At 50.8% G+C, this 20019-nt stretch overlaps 2 protein-coding genes across 2 annotated transcripts in view; both read left to right on the top strand.

Annotated features, from left to right (window-relative positions):
* Positions 1-20019, top strand: part of LOC310694214 (zinc finger protein with KRAB and SCAN domains 3-like) — a 274745-nt gene that overhangs the window by 217391 nt on the left and 37335 nt on the right. The gene's annotated exons all lie outside the window — the stretch shown is intronic.
* The window catches only part of KCNJ10 (potassium inwardly rectifying channel subfamily J member 10), a 32721-nt gene continuing 22302 nt past the window's right edge, over positions 9601-20019 (top strand). Inside the window, exon 1 of the mRNA XM_083477292.1 lies at positions 9601-10278. The gene's annotated coding sequence lies outside the window, so the exon portion shown is untranslated. The remainder of the gene's footprint in view (positions 10279-20019) is intronic.

Genomic DNA, 20019 nt, shown 5'->3' with positions numbered 1-20019 from the left:
AGTAGTGATGTATGGAAGTGACAGCTGGACCATAAAGAAGGCTGATCGCCGAAGAATGGATGCTTTTGAATTCTGGTGCTGGAGGAGACTCTGGAGAGTCCCATGGACTGCAAGAAGATCCAACCTCTCCATTCTGAAGGAAATCAGCCCTGAGTGCTCACTGGAAGGACAGATCCTGAAGCTGAGGCTCCAAGACTTTGGCCACCTCATGAGAAGAGAAGACTCCCTGGAAAAGACCCTGATGTTGGGAAGGATGGAGGGCGCAAGGAGGAGGGGACGACAGAGGACAAGAAGGTGGGACAGTGTTCTCAAAGCGACCAGCATGAGGGAGGCAGTGGAAGACAGGAGGGCCTGGCGTGCTCTGGTCCAGGGGGTCACAAAGAGGCGGACACCACTAAACGACTCAACAACAACAACAACAGACCTGGAGTCTCCATAAGAAGAGCCTGGCCAAAGGGGCGCCATCTAGTCCTGTATGTTGTTCTCACAGGGAGCAACCAGCTGCCCCAGTGGGAAGCCCACAAGCAGCCCCCAAAACTTTATGGGCCTCAAGTCTTTTCCACAGATTATATTTCTGGGTCTTTGCCAGAACAGCTGATTGGAATGCAGAAGGCCCCTTAATCAACCCCCAGCATCTCCCAGGTGGGGCTGGGAGAGACTCCTTGCCCGAACCCCTGGAGCGCTGCTGCCAGTCAGTGTAGACCAAGCATGTCCAAAGCCTGTTTCAGGGGCCTGATCCAGCCCATCGGTTGGTTTAATCCGGCCCCTATGGCACTTTATTTCCTGGGGTAAAATCCTTTAAAAAGCCCTCAACAACTTCAATCCTAAAAAAAGGTCAACTACTTTGGTCGGCCCTCATGGCCCTTCACTTCATCAAATCTGGCCCTCTTTGAAAAAGGTTTGGACACCACTGGTGTAGACCATGGGTAGGCAAACTAAGGGCCGGGGGCCGGATCCAGCCCAATCGCCTTCCCAATCTGGCCCACGGACGGTCTGGGAATCAGTGTGTTTTTAAATGAGTAGAATGTGTCCTTTTAATTAAAATGCATCTCTGGGTTATCATTCATATTTTTTTCTTTTCCAAATATAGTCCGGCCCCCCACAAGGTCTGAGGGACAGTGGACCGGCCCCCTGCTGAAAAAGTTTGCTGGCCCCTGGTGTAGACAATACTGGGGTATATGGGCCAATGGTTTGACTGGGCAGCCGGCAGCTTCCACAGTTCCTATGTAGTGTGAATCCGGAAGGAGGAGGGAGCTGTGTGTGCTCCGCTTAAGTTTAACGTCAGAAGGACAGCAGGACTTGTGTAACTCGCCCCTCTCTGCCCCCCACCTGCCTTCCCCATGTCAAATTAATAATGCATTTTCTGCTGGCCACGTTTGCATAGCAGAAATAATCAACAGTGCAGCAATGAGTTTTTAATGAAGGGAGCAGCTGAGGGGATGGGAACAAAATTGAAGCATCACGGGGGGGGGGGGAGAGAAGGATGGGAGGAGCTGTCTTAGAAGGACCTAAGAGGAGCCAAGGAGCCCATCTAGTCCACAGGAAAGGAGAGTTGCTCTTGTGCATGGGTAGGCAAACTAAGGCCTGTGGGCCAGATCCGGCCCAATCGCCTTCTCAATCCGGCCTGCGGACGGTCTGGGAATCAGCGTGCTTTTACATGAGTAGAATGTGTCAATTTATTTAAAATGCATCTCTGGGTTATTTGTGGGGCATAGGAATTCGTTCACCCCCCCAAAAAAATATAGTCCGGCCCCCCACAAGGTCTGAGGGTCAGTGGACCGGCCCCCTGCTGAAAAGGTTTGCTGACCCCTGCTCTTGTGCTTGAATCCTGCTTGTGGGTTTCCCCTAATGGGCATCTGGTCAGCCCCTGTGAGAACAGGATGCTGGACTAGATGGGCCATGGGCCTGATCCAGCAGCCAGGCTCTACTTCTGTTCTGATGGGACTTCCAGGTGCAGTGGCAGTCTATCTGGATTCCTGTCCTCTTTGGGACATTGGGCCACAGTGAGGACAGGAAGGACATGGGTGGCCTCTGTCAGGGCAGCAGTTGGGGGCAGGTCAGCAATAACTCACCAGGTGTCGGTTAACTCTTTATTCAAAGAAACAGAAACAGCACAGGCCTAGTGGTCACAGCAGCTCTTCTCAGTAGGCAGTTGTGAGGACTGCCTTTCCAAGGCTCTCTAAGACTCCTCCTCCCCTGGTTCCTTGGGCTCCTTTACCCTTTCTCCCTTGGCTCTGTCCTCTTCATCCCTCTTCATGTCTTGGGGGGGCCAGTGGAGAGCGGAGACCCCCTGTCTTCTTCAGCAGCCTGCCTGATTTCTGCCCCTTGGTCCCCTCCTCTCCACCTTCTGCTCCTGCCTCCACCTTCTGCACTGCTCTCTGCCACAGCCTCTTCCTGCTCACTAAACCCTGTGGCTTCTTCCTCCTCCCAGTCTGCTCCTTCTTCTCCCTCCCACCACTCATCACTGTCCCACCACCAATCCCTTGAGTCTCTTCCCTTGGGGGGCCTCCCCCCACTCCTCCATGGCAGCCGCTATGAGAAGAGGGTGCTGGACTAGACGGGCCCCCTTTGGCCGGATCCAGCAGGCTCTCCTGATATGCTTTTGTCCTCCTAGACTCCCAAACCAACAGTGGAAGATTCCACCTGTCTTCTTCTCTTCTCCCATATTTTTCTTTCTTTGAAGAACTGCTGATGGTGCGTCTCTCTCTTTCCCGCTCTCTCTCTCTCTCCCCCCCCCTCTCTCTCTGCCACTTGCAAAATGCAATGTCTGCTCCCTCCCAGCCAGCTCTGTCAAGAAGGATACCTGTCAGGTTGCCCGAGATCCAAATTGATCAGGCGGGGGCAATTTGTCACCAGGGATTCGTGTGGATTGCAGAAAAGAGAGAGAGAAAGAGAGAGAGAGAGAGAGAGAGAGAGAGAGAGAGAGAGAGAGAGAGAGAGATATATGCTGGCTTCTTGCTGAGACAAGCAGCTCTCTCTCAGTGGCTCAGCCAGGTCCAGTCGTGGGGGGGGGCAGGTTTTGAGGTGGGGGGGGGGAGACACACGACACAAATGAAAACAGAACATCTCTTGTTCTCGCCATTTGGATTCCACCCAGGGCCCGGGCATTTCAGAAAAGGGCCTCCTTGCCTCGGCCTCGATGCTTCTCATTTTATCTTGCGTGGTAGGATCTCCATTAAAAGACTCTTCTCCCAGCCCCCCAGGCCCCCCCCGGCATGTTTGAAAGGGTCAGGATGAAAAGGGAACGGGGGAGAAAAGCCTCCCACTTGCATGTGTGTTTGTTTCGGAGCGAGGAATCGAAAAGGCCCTTTCCTGCGGACAGGATAGAATTTTTATTTCTTCTCGCAGCAGAGTGGGACTGCGGAACTCCCTCCCACAGCAGGCACTGATGGCCACTGATTCGGAGGGCTTTGAAAGAGAACTGGACAAATTCATGGAAGCAGAGGGCTATTGATGGCTGCTAGCTAGGATGGCTATGCTCTGTCTTCACAGTCAGAGGCAGCAATACTCATGAATCCCATTTGCTGGAAGCCACAGGAGGGGAGAGTCCTGCATTCTACAGGACCGCCTCTCCTGGTCTGTTCTGCAGAGGACCTTAAGGTCCATGAATAACCATAGTTTAGAGGTCTCGGGCCCTAAGGAAGTCAGACTATCCTCCACCAAGACCAGGGCCTTCTCAGTGGTGGCTCCGACCTGGTGGAATGCTCTGTCCCAGGAGACCAGGGCCCTGCAGGATTTAACCTCCTTCTGCTGGGCCTGTAAGACAGAGCTATTCTGCCTGGCTTTCAATTTGAACTTAGCCTGATCTTTTATTTCCCTCCCCTTCCCTCACCCGCTCTGAGACCCCACAGCTAATTCTCCCCTGGTCTCCTCGCTGGCCCAAGTAGGACCAATTCAGCCAGCTAGCCCTGGGGATTATCTAATGCTCATTTCCCCTAAATTGATTTTTGAATTTTTAATTTTATTGTTATTCATGTTTTTATACTGTATTTTATGCTGATTTTATAATTGTTTAAATTTGTTGTTAGCCGCCCTGAGCCCGGTTTTTGAACCAGGAAGGGTGGGGTATAAATAAAATTATTATTATTATTATTATTATTATTATTATTATTATTATTATTATCCTGCTTGCAGGTTTCTTATAATGATCACCTGGCTGGCCACTGTGAGGACAGGAGCCTGGAGTTGATGAGTCCCCTTCAGAAGGCTCTTCGTATCTTCTCATGTTCTTAAAAGTATTTTTTTGGGGTGAGGAGGAAACTACTTTTATTTAGAGTTGCTGGTTTTTTACACACATTGACCGTCGAAGGTGACTTTTAAACCGATGACACAGGAGCTCTTGCAAACAACCCAGTTGGAATCGAGAAGCAGTTTTAACAGCAAGAGAGAAAGAATTGCGGGGTCATGGAAAAGAAGAAAAGATGGTGGAAAATGTGGTGGGAAGGAAAATCAGGAGACAAAGGACAGGTGTGATATGTTTGTTCCTTCTGCTTCACACACAAAAAGCTCCCTCTTTTGATTTGCTTCCGTCTTTTTCTCTCCAGGGACTTCTCGCCCGATGAGGCTGCCCCGGCTCCATTTCCCCGGCTGAAAAGGCCTCGCCTTCCAAGGGAGTATCACTGTTGCAAAGGCACCTGGGCCAAAGAGCCTCTGCAAAATCCCAGCAGAAAGGGGAATGTCGTCTCCGGTGCGCAGGTTACCTGATAGCCCTGACCTGGAGCTCCTTTCGTTACCTGTCCCCCTGCAAACGCCGGGGAGTCGCTTTCCCAGGATGGTCTCCGTGTGTGTGGCAGCCTTTGGGATGGGCCAGTTGAGAGGGAAGGTGGCTAAGGAGAGGTCTGCCTAAGGAGACAAGGAGCCACAAGGCCTATGCTCTGCCCTCGGGCAGAAATGTTCCTGAATGCCCGGTTCCAGGGAGACATGGAAGGGGAGGGGGATCTTGTGGCTGGATCCTGCCCGTGGGTCTCCCATAATCAGCATCTGACTGGCCACTGGGAGAGTAAGATGCTGGACTAGATGGGCCCCCTCTGGCCTGATCCAACACATTCTTTTTTCATCTGTCTATCTATCTATCTATCTATCTATCTATCTATCTATCATCTATCTATCTATCTATCTATCTATCTATCTATCTATCTATCATCTATCTATCTATCTATCTATCTCTCTATCTATCTCTCTATCTCTATCTATCTCTATCTTCTATCTATCTATCTATCTATCTATCTATCTATCTATCTATCTATATCTATCATCTCTCTCTCTCTCTCTCTCTCTCTCTCTCTCTCTCTCTCTCTCTCTCTATCTATCTATCTTTCTATCTATCTACCTACCTAGGTAAAGGGACCCCTGACCATTAGGTCCAGTCACGGACGACTCTGGGGTTGCGGCGCTCATCTCACTTTATTGGCCAAGGGAGCCGGCATACAGCTTCCTGTTCATGTGGCCAGCATGACCAAGCCGCTTCTGGCGAACCAGAGCAGTGCACGGAAACGCCATTTCCCTTCCCACCAGAGTGGTACCTATTTATCTACTTGCACTGTGTGCTTTCGAACTGCTAGGTTGGCAGGAGCAGGGACCGAGCAACGGGAGCTCACCCCATCGCGGGGATTCGAACTGCTGACCTTCTGATCGGCAAGTCCTAGGCTCTGTGGTTTAACCCACAGCACCACCTACCTACCTACCTACCTACCTACCTACCTACCTACCTATTTATTTATTTATTTATTGGTTTTCATATATTACATTACAATACAGATGTACCAAAACCAACACCATTTCCTCCCCATACATTTACATTTATATTTCCTCAATCCTCAATCCATCATATTATTCTTTTCTCCTTCCTCCCACTTCCCTCCACCCCCTCGATTTCCTCCACATTATACAATTTACAATTGCATTCTACAATCTTCTCAAATCATCTATATATTCTTGTTATCTTTCCTTACTAATTTTTCTTCCATCCAGTACTTCACATTTTAATCTAGGCATATAAGTGTATCTTTTTTTTAGCAATATTTTGCCATATATTCATCAAAACATTTCTACTCCTTTTTTAATTTTTTGATTCGACTGATTTCTTATTATAGCAGTTAATTTTGCCAAAATTAAACATTCATTGAGTTTACAAATCCATTCCTCCTTTGTAGATCCAACACACTCTTCTTATGCTCTTAGGAAGGGGCCTGGAATGGAGATAGAGGGCAGGGAACAGCTTTTCTCCATCTCTCATCACATTACAATTCTTGGACATGCACCGACGCTGAGTTTTAGAAGATTCAGGACAGATAAAAGGAATCTTTTCATGCAGACCAGGGTTAAACTGTGGAACTCCCTGCCACAGGAGATGGTGAGGGCCACCAACTTGGATGGCTTTAAAAGAGGATGAGACAGATTCACGGAGGAAGAGAGAGGGCTATTGATGGCGGCTGGCCAGCCTGGCTCTGCTCTGCCAGCAATGCTTGCAAATACCAGTTGCTGGAACCCCCAGGAGGGGAGAGGGCTGCTCTTGGGTTCGGATCCTGCTCATGGGTTTCCCAAACAAAGCATCTGGTCAGCTGCTGTGAGAACAGGGAACAGGGGGCTGGAGTAGATGGTCCTCTGGCTTGATCCAGCAGACGGGCTCTTCTTACAATCTTGTGTTTTGTAAAAGAGTGAAATGTTGGAGCAAACTATGTTGAAACAAGAGGAAGGAGAACACAGCCAAGAAACCTGTTGTACTCTGAAGGTTCAATTAAGTCCCTTGGTTCCCCCAGAACAATAACCTTAAAGTTCAGCACCCAGGTCCTTTAGTCATAGGGAAAACCACAAAATGCGTAATTTTGTAGGTCTCTCGCAAACATGTGCATTGTGCTGGGTGATGATTGTGCCAGTTCCTCCAACTCCCAGACAGAGACAGAGGAGTGCCGTACTGCAGGAAATAATTCGCCACGACAAATCTGTGGCCCTGGTGATGGAGTTGATCACATGAGGACATGAACTCAGGGAAGGTCCTGTCAGATCAAGGTGAAAGATGGAGGCCAGCTGGTGGTGATGGGTAGGAATGGAACCTCCACGTTCAGATAAAGTGTACCTCTGAATCAGGGAGCAGGTGGTGCTGTGGTCTTAACCACTGAGCCTCTTGGGCTTGCAGATCAGAAGGTCGGCGGTTTGAATCCCTGCGATGGGGTGAGCTCTGTCCCAACTTCTGCCAGCTTGAAAGCACACCAGTGCAAATAGATAAATAGGTACCACTGCGGTGGGTAAATGGCGTTTCTGTGCGCTCTGGTTTCCATCACAGTGTTCCGTTGCTCCAGTTTAGTTCTGCTGACTTAGAAAGCTGTCTGTGGACAAACGCCGGCTCCCTCGACCTGAAAGCAAGATGAGCGCCGCAACCCCATAGTTGCCTTTGAATGGATTCAACCATCCAGAGGTCCTTTACCTTTCCATTCTGCCTCTGAATCCCAGATGCTGAAGACCCAGTATAGTATAGGCAAGAACTCTGCAGAGCATCTGGGATCCAGAGCTAGTCTGTCTTTGAACACAGAAAATCCATTCTGAGCAATTTCAGCATCAGGACTCAAGAAGAGCCCTGGAGCAACTGAATCAGGCCCATATAATCCAGCATCCTTAAGTCCAAATGTCCTTAAGAACCTAGGAATTCAGATAGACTGCCTCTGAAACTGGAGGCTCCTCCCGAGGCTTAGTGTGGTCAGAACTGAGTCTACGCTTCCAGAGTTTACATTACTTCTGGTCAATGAGCCACCAGAGCCGCTAGAGGGCTGTGAAAATTTGTGTCCCGGGTGTTTTAGACTCATCTACACATGTACCAGGGATGCAGGTGGTGCTGTGGGTTAAACCACAGAGCCTAGGGCTTGCCGATCGGAAGTTCGGTGGTTCAAATCTCTGTGACAGGGTGAGCTCCCGTTGCTCTGTCCCAGCTCCTGCCAACCTAGCAGTTCAAAAGCAAGTCAAAGTGCAAGTAGATAAATAGGTACCACTCTGGCAGGAAGGTAAACGGCGTTTCCGTGCGCTGCTCTGGTTCGCCAGAAGCGGCTTAGTCATGCTGGCCACATGACCCGGAAGCTGTACGCCGGCTCCCTCAGCCAATAAAGCGAGATGAGCGCCGCAACCTCAGAGTCATCTGCGACTAGACCTAATGGTCAGGGGTCCCTTTACCTTTTTACCCATGTACTATCTGAAACCAAAGGGGCCAGATGTGGAAATATATTGGCATTATTTTCAGCTCTCCTGCTCCACTATATTTATTTTGTTTCATAAAATCTATGCATTGCTTAATTGTACCCTACGATCCTAGTCTTGGGCCTTCCCTCATGCATCTCATCCACAAGAGGCCTGGAGGGCAGAACATGAGAACGGGCCTTTTCTGCAGTGACTCCCCACTTGTGGGATGTTCTCCCCAGGGACACTCGCTTGGCACCTTCACTGCAGATCTTTAAGTGCCGGGCAAAAACATTTCTCTTCTCTCAGGCCTTTTAAACTGTGGGTGGGAGGTTATTGTTTTAGTTTCTTATTATGTTATGTGGTTTTGTGTTTTTACCGTATTTTTTGCCCCATAGGACACACTTTTCCCCCTCCAAAAATGAAGGGGAAATCTGTGTGTATCCTATGGGGCGAATACAGGCTTTCGCTGAAGCTTGGAGAGCGAGAGGGGTCAGTGCGCACCGACCCCTCTCGCTCTCCAGGCTTCAGGAAGCTATCAGCAAGCCTGGGGAGCCCGCGGGAGTTCCCACAGGGCTCCCTAGGCTGCGGATAGCAGCCTGCTGCACGGAGCGCAGGGCACACTGAAGCAGCACGCCCCACGTGCCGGGCAGACATCGGGCAGCCCCACAAGCTCAGGGGACAGCGGGGAGGCGCAGCGCTGCCATCCCGCTGTTCCCCAACCTGGTTTGGATTCCCCGACCTGGTTTGGGGGGGGGAATAAAGGGGGAAAAAAATTCCTTTATTTCCCCCCCAAAAAGCTAGGTGCGTCCTATGGGCTGGTGCGTCCTATGGGACGAAAAATACGGTATATCATAAAACACCCTGTGATCCTCGGATGAAGCGCAGTGTAGAACTTTTTAATAAGGATAATAAACCCCAAACCCCTCCAAGTGGTTCGCTAAGAGCTTAAAACAATGAAATCACCAGTAAAAGCAGCTCTTTTAAAACATTCGAAAGACAAAAACCAGCAATAAACGAAGAACAGGTGGAACCTACATCAACAGCCTCACCTAAACAACGATGTTTCTTGACAGGTACCAAAAAGCATTCAGTGAAGGCGCCTCCTGCCTGGTGTCCATAGGCAGGGAGTTCCAAAGGGTCGGTTCCGCCGCACTGAAAGATTGCTTCCCTCCTTTGCTACGCAACTGGTGCATGTGAAGTCTTTTACGGGGAGATGGGAGGAGGCCGGGTGCCGTGGGAACCTCACACAGGTCCCAAGAGGATGGGAAGGACTAATCTGTTCACAGCTCAGCGCAGGTGTCGTCCTCTGTTGCCGCCACCTCTGGCGCTGCGCCTCCACGGACGGGGGCTCCCTCTGCAACAGTATTCATGTGCCTTTTAAATCCAGCTGTAATTAAATACGCCTCTCCCTCCCCCCTTTCATTCTGCCTTCTCCTCTCCCTTGTCCCGTGACCTTTTAACACAGAGGGTTTGGGGCAGGGAGGCAACCCTATCCCCAGCGAGCGATTTGATTTCCATCTCATTAACTCGCCTCTCAAACTTTAACCCTCCGGCTCTGCCTGTTGGTGCCCACTCCCCTCCCACCTTTCACTGCCAGATTTCTCTCCCCCCCCCTTTTCTTCTACACTCCGCACAGCTCCACCTCCCGCCATTGTCCCTTGCCACTGCCCTCCTGCGATAGGCCTGCCGAAGACGTCAATCACCTCCCTCTTCCGCCCCCTGCTTTAAAAAAACAAAACAAAATAAATCCTTTCATTCAATTGAACTTGAGCAAAGTTTTGTAAGGGAGAAAAAGAAAGAGAGAGGGGGGAAAGAGGCACAAAATCCATGGGGCAGGCTCAGCCTTTCAGAACAGCTCTTATCTGATGGTGGGTCCTGAATTTAAAAGCCATTGCGAGAAGCCTCCGAGCCCCTGTGTTGGCAGCTGTGGTTGAATCCTGCCTCTTGGAGCCCCAGGTTTGGGAAGTGTGTGCAAGAGAGAGTTCACACACAGGGGCAGCGGGACGAGGAGAAGGAGCAACGTCGATTTAGCTCAGATTCCCTTCGGCAAAAAGTCCGGTTGAACCCTGACCCTTGGCCAGTTTTGCTCTTCGGACCTTTGCTGGACTCAAGGTAAGACTCTGTGAAACGGTGGAAGCCACAACAGGATGGTGAGGAGGGCGATTGGACTTTGAGCAGGTGGACAGTGGGGCTTCCTGCGATGCTCCACAGGTAGTGAGTTTCCGTCTCGGGAGTTCTACCTACCTGCACTCCTCTTTGACCAGTTGCGAAGGAGAGACCCCTCTGGGCGAGCAAAATGTCTGGGTGGATTCGGGGACTTCACTAACTTCCTGCTGCAACTCGGGGGGGGGGAGAAAATAATTTTTGGCATGCATTTCAGTGAGAAACTCTCTAACGTGGCACTTGATCCAACACACGAAACCCGCCCTTTGGGATTTGCGCCCCTCTGAATTTGGCAATCACTTCTCCAGCCAAAGAACTTGTCCAAAGATGCGCATGTTTGGAAACAGTGCACTTCAGAATGCAAAACTGTGTTGTATTTGGGGAACGCTTGCAGAAAATATGAACTTTAGTCAAAACGGCGTGCAAAAAAGTTTTTTTTATTTGGAGCAATTTGCACTCGGGCACTAACCCATTTTCGTGTTTGAAAAACAAATTGCTGCAGGAATACTGAGACGTGAATTTAAATTTTGAGGAAATGAGGACCAAAAGTGACAGGTTTGTGCACCCTGAATTGCCACCCCAGCTGCTTGCTAGAGATTGCAGGGCAGGATATTAAACATCCCACCTCCAAAACCGGATACATCCTGACAGCGGGGAAACAAGGAAAATCTTGTAGCAAATGATCTGTCTCTCCCGTCTTGAGCTCTTCTTGGCAAGTTCAGTGGCCCACCTTAATCCCCGCCAGCCGTGTTTATTCCTTGGCTGGCCCCATCTCCTCCTGGAAGGATGAAGTCCCCCGTCTCACTCCGTCCCTCCGGCTTCATCCCTGGGCGTCCCCTGACTTGGTTCAGGGTGCTCAGCATGCCTGTGTGGGCTGCTGCATGTGGGAAACACACAGAGCTTTCTCTCACAGAGCTTTGCCAGCCTGGCATTCCATGTTCCTGGGAGTTCGTTCTGCCTCCTCTGCCCTGCCAGCTTCTTCTCCTTCTTCGTGAAATTGTAGAGTTGCAAGGGACCCCCGAGGGACATCTAGTCCATCCCCTGCAGTGCAGTAGTCACAACTAAATAACCCCTGACAGGTGGCCATTCAGCCTCCCTTTAAAAACTTGCCAGCAAAAAGTGAGTGCTAGTGTCTCATCTGAATCGCCTTTCGTAGAAGCAGAGTTAGGAGGGGTCCCAGCCGGGTCATTTTGCCCAAGCCCCTGACAGACGCTCATGCAACCTTGGCTTAAGAACCTCCAACTTCCTGAGGCAGCCTTCTCCACCGCTGAAAAGCTCTTCGCTGGAATCCTTCCCCAGCAGGAAAGGAAGACAGTTATCTGGACAACAGGGACTGAGGGTCCATAACCGGCAGCCTGGACCTTTTTGGAACCGAACTCTTGAGGCCTGTGGCTGGGGCTGTAACGACCCCTTTTGCAGCCATGCCTCAAAAGCTCATTACAAGCTGGTTCGGCGAGGAAGCCTTACGCAGTGGGAGAGCAGCTGCTTTGCCTGCAGAAGGCTATCCCCAGGTTGGTCTGGGAATGTCTCCCACCTGGAACCCGGGAGTGCCATTGCGAAGGCAGCTTCCTGCGTTCCTATTTCAACCCTTGGTTCAGAACCATGAGGTCTGGAATCTTGGCTTATTTTACAGGCAAGGTCCGCAGCTCAGTGGCAGAACAGCTGCCTTGCATACAGAAGGTCCCAGCTATGGGTGGGGTAAGACTTCCTTCCTGAAACTGAGGGCAGCTACACTGGGTCAGAGCAGCCGCAAGTTTTAAGCTGAATGACCCCCCCCCCTTTCAGTTGCTTCCAACTTCTTCCTAGCCAGTGCGAAGGTTGCCCCTTTAATCTCTCTCAGTCTCTGATAAGTTTCAGAGCAGGTATGTTAGGGGAGAATTTCTGGGCGGAATTTCTCTTCAAAAGCCTCAAGTCAGCCCACATTTTCAAATGCATAGCTCAACTTTCTAAGTGTGTATCGCCCCAGGGCTTTCCGCCTCGTGCAAAACACCTCACTACTTTGAAACATTTATTTATTCATCCATGTCATGGAATTTACACACTGTTAAATTGCAAACAAGCAAACAAAACTCAAAGCAGTTTACCAAAGAGAAAACAGTAGAATCAAGAAAAATCCGCAACCCTCCTTTAAAACATAGGAAAGTTAACATACAGAAACAGATTAAAATTACTTCAATTTTCTAAGCTTGTCTAAACAGGGTATTGTTTTTAGCAGGCGCCAGAAAGAGTACAGAAAAGCTGCCTGCTTGATCCCAATAGGCAGGGAGTTCCATCTGTGAATCAGTTGTGAATCACTTGCAAGATATCCTTCCTGATATCACACTTGTTTTTCTCCCAGGAGCTTGGCGTAAATGGTTCTCTCCCTCATCATTTAATCCTGCACAACGACCCTGCGAGGCAGGTTAGGCTTAGAGAGGGAATGACTCTGGTTCATGGCCAGAATGGGCATTTGAGTCCTGCTCTCTCCTGGGTCCCGGTATGACACTCTCAGCGCTTTCCTTCCTTCCTTCATTACAGGGGGTCGCACCAGGCGACCCTTTGAATCCCTTCCATCGCTACGATTCTGGGATTCTGACCATCTGACAGCTGAACTCTGACCTGACAAGGATGCTAAGATCTGCCAGCCAGATTTGTATTTCAAATTAGTTCTGCTCATCCATCAACCCCTTAGAGCTATTTATTGAAATGATGTACTTTATTATGATCGTAGATCCCTCTCCTCCCTCAATTGATCCAGTCCTCTTTTAAAGCCACCCAAGGTGTTGGCCATCACAGATTCCTGCACAAAGAACTTCCTTCCTCCCTCCTAATGAAAAATTCAGTGTCCATTCAGAGTCCCTCTGCTCTGCAAATTCTGCAGGAATTTGCAGGAAACTTGGTGGTCATGATGAATTAGTTTTTATCCATAGAACCTGAAGGTGACTTGTGCATTTTAAACACCTCTAGCAAGACGTTCATCAAGGAGACACTTCCTTAAAGATCTTGGGCGAGAGGGAAGGAAACAGGAAATAAAATGGGCAAGCCCTATGCCCATCAGGCCCAGATGATGGAGACCCTGTCTGATTCATTTCTTTCCCCCTGCTCACCCCAATCACCTTGGGGAGGTCAGAGTGGGTGCAGAGGAAGGAAGCTGCCCTCCCAAACCTTTCAGAATTCCAGAGGACCTTTTCCCCTCTTGCACCTTTTCAAGAGCCACCTGCCAAAAATTCCATTATTTCGTGTAACAAAGAGAGGCCGGGCTCTTTCTGTGCATCTGGGTGCCCAGCCTCTCTCTCTCTCTCTGTCTCCACTCCAATTTTTTTTACCTCCTTCCCAAATCCCTTTCACACTCTTCTTTTCTGCATGGCTCACCTCTCTGTGACACAGAGCGCAGCCTCTTTGGAAGCAGAGAGAGAAAGATGGAGAGGGGGAGATAGAGGCAGCGAGGCTCCCCTCCGCGCATACTAATGAACTCCTGATTGTCAAAGCGCTTTTTGTGTCCCTCCAAGCTCCATTCAGGCCCTTCCTCGGCATACAATGCAGCCACTGTCTGGCCTCTTCCCCCCTGCAAAACAGACAAATGCTTTCACCTCCGTGCTTTCTATCCCCTTCTTTTCACCCTCGCTGCCTCCTCCTCCTCCTCTACTCTGGAGCCCGGACAGGTCCCTGCTCCTCAAGGCAAGGAGGCTGAGGTTTCCAGGGCCTGCAGAGATCTGGCGGGGAGCTGTCCAGTCTTTTGCATTTGCCACCCCCAGTTCCTGCTCCCGTTCCGCTCCTCCGTGTAGCCAAAGCTCTTCGGGGACACCTGGCACTGCCGTCATCGCAACCCTGGGAGGAGAAGGCCTTGGATGAGGCAGAGAGAGGAGCTCGTCTCAAGCCAATGTTGCCATGAGGCTCCAGAATCTGTCTGTTGGGGGAAGAGGCTTTCATAGAACTGTAGAGTTCGAAGGGACCCTGAGGGTCATCCAGTCCAACCCCCTGCAAAACAGGAGTCACAGCTAAAGACTTCCTGGTGGACTATCCAACCTCTGCTTTGAAACCTCCAAAGGAGGAGAGCCCACCACTGTCAAACAGCTCTTGGCCTAAGAAAGTTCTTCCTAATGTTCAGTCGTCCTTCCCTTTCTTGCAATTTGAATCACTTTGTTGGGGTCCTGCCCTTGACAAGCTTGCTCCCTCCTTCATGTGACAGCCCCTCGGGTATCTGACGATGGCCATCACGTCAGCTCTCCATCTTCTCTTCTCCAAGTGAAGCATCTCCAGCTCCCTCAACTGCTCCTCATGAGCTTTGATGGTCAGACCCACAATCTCCCTTGGTCGCCCTCCTCTGCCCACCTCCCAGCCTTCCTTATTTACAACCCCCAGTCTCTGCTCTTGCTCCCTGGTTTATCCAAAGCTACAGGGAAATCTGGCCTTGCCAAAATCACAACGACTGGGAGGTCAAAGCCTGGAATGAGGGAAAGAGGGAGAGCAAGGCTAGTCCCAAGTTGATGTTGCCACGAGGCTCAAGGATCTGGGTGTTGGGGAAGAGGCTTTGGCAGGGAGGAGAGAGAGAGAGGGGGGGGAAGCAGGTGCCTGTGTGGGTCCTGGAAGATGCCAGCTGGCACTCGCCCCCTGCTCCTGTGGTTCTCGCCTGCTTGCTCTGTTCCAGCCACTGGTTTGTTGGCAAGTTCCCACCAGGACACATCCTGCCACCTCAGTGGGGAACAAGCGGTGGTGCTGGAAGAAGTTCCCCTTTCTCTGCTGCCACCTGCAGAATTGCCAGGCCTGCCCAAAAAGGCCTTTGCTGCCCACAGGGCCTAAAGATTTGTGAGTTTCCCCAAGAAGGCAACCTTGCATCTGAAAGCAGCATGGGAGCAGTTTGAAAAGGGACATGATGTTGTCGGCTTGGAGGCAGGCAGCACTTGGCTTCCTCGCGACAGGTTGCAAAGCTGGATTTCTGGGTGAAGGAACTGGGTGGGCTCTCAAACGCAATTGAGGTGGCTTGGAACTGGGCGTTTGGGAAGAAAAGTGGAGCGCGGCTCCATCAGGCCACAGGGACCCATCCAGCCCAGTGCCCTGGCCTGCTCTCACAGTGGGGAACCAGCAGCCCCAGTGAGAAACCCGCAAGCGAGATCTGAGCACTAGCCTGCTCTCCCCTCCTGCGGTTTCAAGAAATTGGGATTCAGAAGCACAGTAGAGACACCAGAACAGGCAGCGATAGCCCTCTCCTCCTAAATCAGCGAGTTCCGTAGTTTACAAGACATGAAGAAGGACTTTATTTTATCTGTCTTGAATCTTCCGACACTAGGAGATGCTGACACATGCCTGAGATCAGGGATTCCAGATCACTGATGGCAGAATTGTAGGCTTGGAAGAGTCACCCAAAGAGTTGTCCAATGTGATGCAGGAATCACAGCCAAACGAAGTTGAAGGTTTCTTGAGCTGTCAGGTGCCTTGGAAGGAATGGCATTGGAATAAATAAACTCCTAGAGACCCCAGCTTGCTATGCGCTGTGAAAGCGCACAAGGCAACCAGGAAGGAAGGCAGCCAGCGCTGACCTTGACGTGGGCTTGGAATACGAGCAATTCCAGCGAAAGGCCTACACCTCTCCGTCCCCCTGTGCTGTGAGAGTGCCGGTCTTGTACACCCTCAGTTCCTAGACGTGGCCTCTGTGCCCCCAGCCTGTTCCCTCCACGCCCAAACACAGGTTTTAACAAGCTGGCTCTTGTTCCGAGCACCTCGGTGGTGCCCTGGAGGAAGAAACAGATTTGCAGCAACCCTCTTTCTCAAGCGACCTGAGGTTACAGTTTAACCAGTTTGCTGGCGGCTAGGAAAGGCTCTGTGATGTTTGGGTGGTGCTGCTGCCATCCCTGCTGTTTCAGCAGAGGAGCGGGGAGGAATCTCTGAAAATGTTCCGCAGAGAGCTTTGGAGGAAAATGGGGCAGTGCCCCACCAGTCTCAGTCTGCCCCCCAAGCAGTCCTCCCTCTAAATACCTGCTCACCGTCCTATTTGCAACCAGTCCAGGGGCTCATAGAATCGTAGAGCTGGAAGGGACCCCCAGAGGACATCTAGCCCACCCCCTACAATCACAGCTAAAGAATCCCAGGCAGGTGGTCCCCAACCTCTGCTTAAAAGCCTCCAGTGAGTTTTGCTGTGCAGTTAGGCTCCCCGGATCCTTCAAGAGCCTTATCACGGAGGGTGAAATTCTGAAAGACAAATAGCCACATGGGGAATGTTTCATTTCCACTTAGAATATTGTAGCTGGACCTTGCAACTCAAGACTGTGAGGTGGAAGGCAGGACACAAGAACCCCAGTAGCCCACTTGGACTACTGCAATGCGCTCTACGTGGGGCTACCTTTGAAGGTGACTCGGAAACTGCAATTAATCCATTATGCGACAGCTAGACTGGTGACTGGGAGCGGCCACCGAGACCACATAACACCAGTCCTGAAAGACCTACATTGGCTCCCAGTACGTTTCCGAGCACAATTCAAAGAGTTGGTGCTGACCTTGAAAGTCCTAAACGAAGACCTGAAGGAGCATCTCCACCCCCATCGTTCTACCCAGACACTGAGGTCCAGCTCTGAGGGCCTTCTGGCGGTTCCCTCATTGCGAGAAGTGAGGTTACAGGGAACCAGGCAGAGGGCCTTCTTGGTGGTGGCACCCGCCCTGTGGAATGCCCTCCCACCAGATGTCAAAGAAAAGGACAACTACCAGACTTTTGAAGACATCTGAAGGCAGCCCTGTTTAGGGAAGCTTTTAATGTTTTATGCATTACTGTATTTTAATATTTTGTTGGAAGCCGCCCAGAGTGGCTGGGGAAACCCAGCCAGATGGGTGGGGTATAAATAATAAATTATTATTATTATTTATTATCAGAAGAGCCTCCTGGATCAGGCCCATCTAGGCCCGACTCCTGTTCTCTCAGTGGCAAAGGAGGACCATGGAGACACAGCGCAGCCCTGGTGGGTAGCAGCCTTCAAGAGCCTCCCCCTCCACGAATTCATCCAATCCTCTTCTTAAGCCTTGCAAATTGGTGGCCATCCCTGCAGCAGGGAGTTCCGCAGTTCCATCTCTGCCCTGTGTGGAAAGGGGCGTTCTTTGATCTGTCCTGAATTGTCTGCCTTCATGGGATGCTCTCAAGTCCCAGTGGAAGGTAGAGCCTTGCACGGATTTCGGAGAAGGAAACATCTTTCCCCAGAGATGCAATTTAATTTTTTTAGGGGGAGAGCTATTTAGACGTGCCCTTGGAGAAAGACCCTGACTGGTCCCCTTCTCCTTCTCAGAGAGCAGGATGCATAAAACTGTTACAGGCTGTACATTTGGAGTCTCCCAGTGCTCTGCTCTCTGCCCTAATTAATGCCGGCTAAACCACATGCGGTTAATGTTTAATGGCTGTGAGAAGTTAATGGCTCTCCGTGGAGGGGACCGTCTGCTTCTGCACTCCTTTAGCGTTTCAGGAGTGGGTCGGCAAGGGAGGGGGCTCCACAAAGCAGACTGGCCCGAGGCAGGAGACAGAATCATAGAACTGCAGAGTCGGAAGGGACTCCAAAGGCCATCTAGACCAACCCCCTGCAATGCAGAAACCACAGCGGAAAAACTTCTGGCAGGTGGCCACCCAACCTCTCCTTAAAGACCTCCAACCAAGGAGAGCCCACCACCTACTGAGGTCACAGAATCAGAGTTGGAAGGGCCCTCGAAAGGCCATCTAGCCCATCCCCAGAAATTCAGGAACTGTAGTTCAAGGATCCTTGAGCGGGAGGCATCCAAACTCCGTTCAAAGTCCTCCAACAGAGGAGAAGGGGCCGTCTTCCTGAGTGGGGAGTGTGGGGAAACTTGCCTACTGTACACGGACATCAGTTGCCCCGCCCACTCTGCCTCTGGCCCCGCCCAGCACTGGCATGTGGCCCCTGGGTCATCTCCCAGGCGGAAATGTGGCCCTCGTGTCAGGAGAGGCCCCCAGCCAAATAATGCATGGAGAAAATGGATAGAGAGAAGTTTTCTTTCCCTCTCTCGTAAGACTAGAATGCACAGGCGCCCAGTGAAGCTGAAGGCTGGAAGATTTGGGACAGGGAAAAGGAAGGACTTACAGTGCAGCAGCAGAGTTAGTCCATGGAACTCCCTGCCACTGGAGGCAGCGACAACCACTAACCTGGACAGCTTTAAAAGAGGGCTTGACAAATTCGTGGAGAAGAGAGCCAGGGATGGCTGCCAGTCATGACAGCTGCGCTCTGTCTCCAGAGTCCTAGAGGGTGATGCTTTTGAATGCCAGGAAGGGAGGGGACTCTTGTACTCAGACCCTGCTTGTGGGTTTCTCTTGGGGGGGCATCTGGCTGGACACTGAGAGAACTGGATGCTAAATAATAATAATAATAATAATAATAATAATAATAATAATAATAATAATATATTTATTATTTATATCCCACCAATCTGGCTGGGTTTCCCCAGCCACTCTGGGCGGCTTCCACCAGAATATTAAAACACAATAGTCTATTAAACATTAAAAGCTTCCCTAACAGGGCTGCCTTCAGATGTCTTCTAAAAGTCTGGTAGTTGTTTTTCTCTTTGACATCTGGTGGGAGGGAGTTCCACAGGGCGGGTGCCACCACTGAGAAGGCCCTCTGCCTGGTTCTCTGTAACTTGGCTTCTCGCAGCAAGGGAACCGCCAGAAGGCCCTCGGAGCTGGACCTCAGTGTCTGGGTAGAACGATGCGGGTGGAGATGCTCCTTCAGGTCTACTGGACTGAGGCCGTTTAGGGCTTTAAAGACTAGGTGGGTCAATGGCTCTTCTGATGTCCTTATGGAACCTCCAGGTCCAGATCAGTCTATCTGGATTCCTAAGTTCTACGGGGAGTTTTTGCCGCTGTGAGAACAGGACCAGATAAGACCCCTTTGGACTCTTCTGCTGTTCTCCAATGCTACTTCAGTGGCCGTTTACAATGCGGTCAGCCAGGCTGCTTCTGTTTTCTGAAAGGTGTAATCGCCCATCTCCGAGAAACAAGCCTCCGTTTCTTCCCAGAGCTGATAAAACTCTCCTGGGGGAGAGGCCGTGTTTCGTGGGAATCTGCCCTGAGCCGACCCCACCTCTCCCGCCGCCTGGCCAGCTTATCAGGAAGCCGAAGAAGAAGTGACCTGATTGTAGGACCCAAGTTTAGCTGCAAAGGAATAAGAGATGAAAAGGGAGAGCCTGGCGTAGTCTTTTCATCCAGCTGTGAGTGGAGGCGGCGAACAAGGGCCAGTGGGAATTAAAACTGGGCCCTTTCCAATTAGTATAATGCCAGAAGTTTTGAGCAAGGAGGGAAAATGGGACAATGAGAGAAGTGGGTCAGGATAAGGACCAGTTTCCTTCCGGTCGGAAGGCTCCAGCAACTGGGATTCAGTAGCCCTGCAGGGGAGCAAAGCCATTCTGGCTATTAGCCACCAGAGCCCTCTCATCCTTCCTGAATTTGCCTAATCCTTTTAAGGCCACCTGAGCCAGCTCTGGTTTCCCCAGTCGTGATGTATGGAAGTGAGAGCTGGACCATCAAGAAGGCTGATCGCGGAAGAATGGATGCTTTTGAATTCTGGTGCTGGAGGAGACTCTTGAGAGTCCCATGGACTGCAAGAAGATCCAACCTCTCCATTCTGAAGGAAATCAGCCCTGAGTGCTCACTGGAAGGACAGATCCTGAAGCTGAGGCTCCAAGACTTTGGCCACCTCATGGGAGGAGAAGACTCCCTGGAAGACT

The sequence above is a fragment of the Podarcis liolepis genome (genome assembly GCF_965112155.1).
Source record: "Podarcis liolepis genome assembly, chromosome: 15".
Classification (NCBI taxonomy): domain Eukaryota; kingdom Metazoa; phylum Chordata; class Lepidosauria; order Squamata; family Lacertidae; genus Podarcis; species Podarcis liolepis.
The sequence above is the reverse complement of the archived record's forward strand: the minus strand, read 5'-3'. Positions and strand labels throughout refer to the sequence as shown.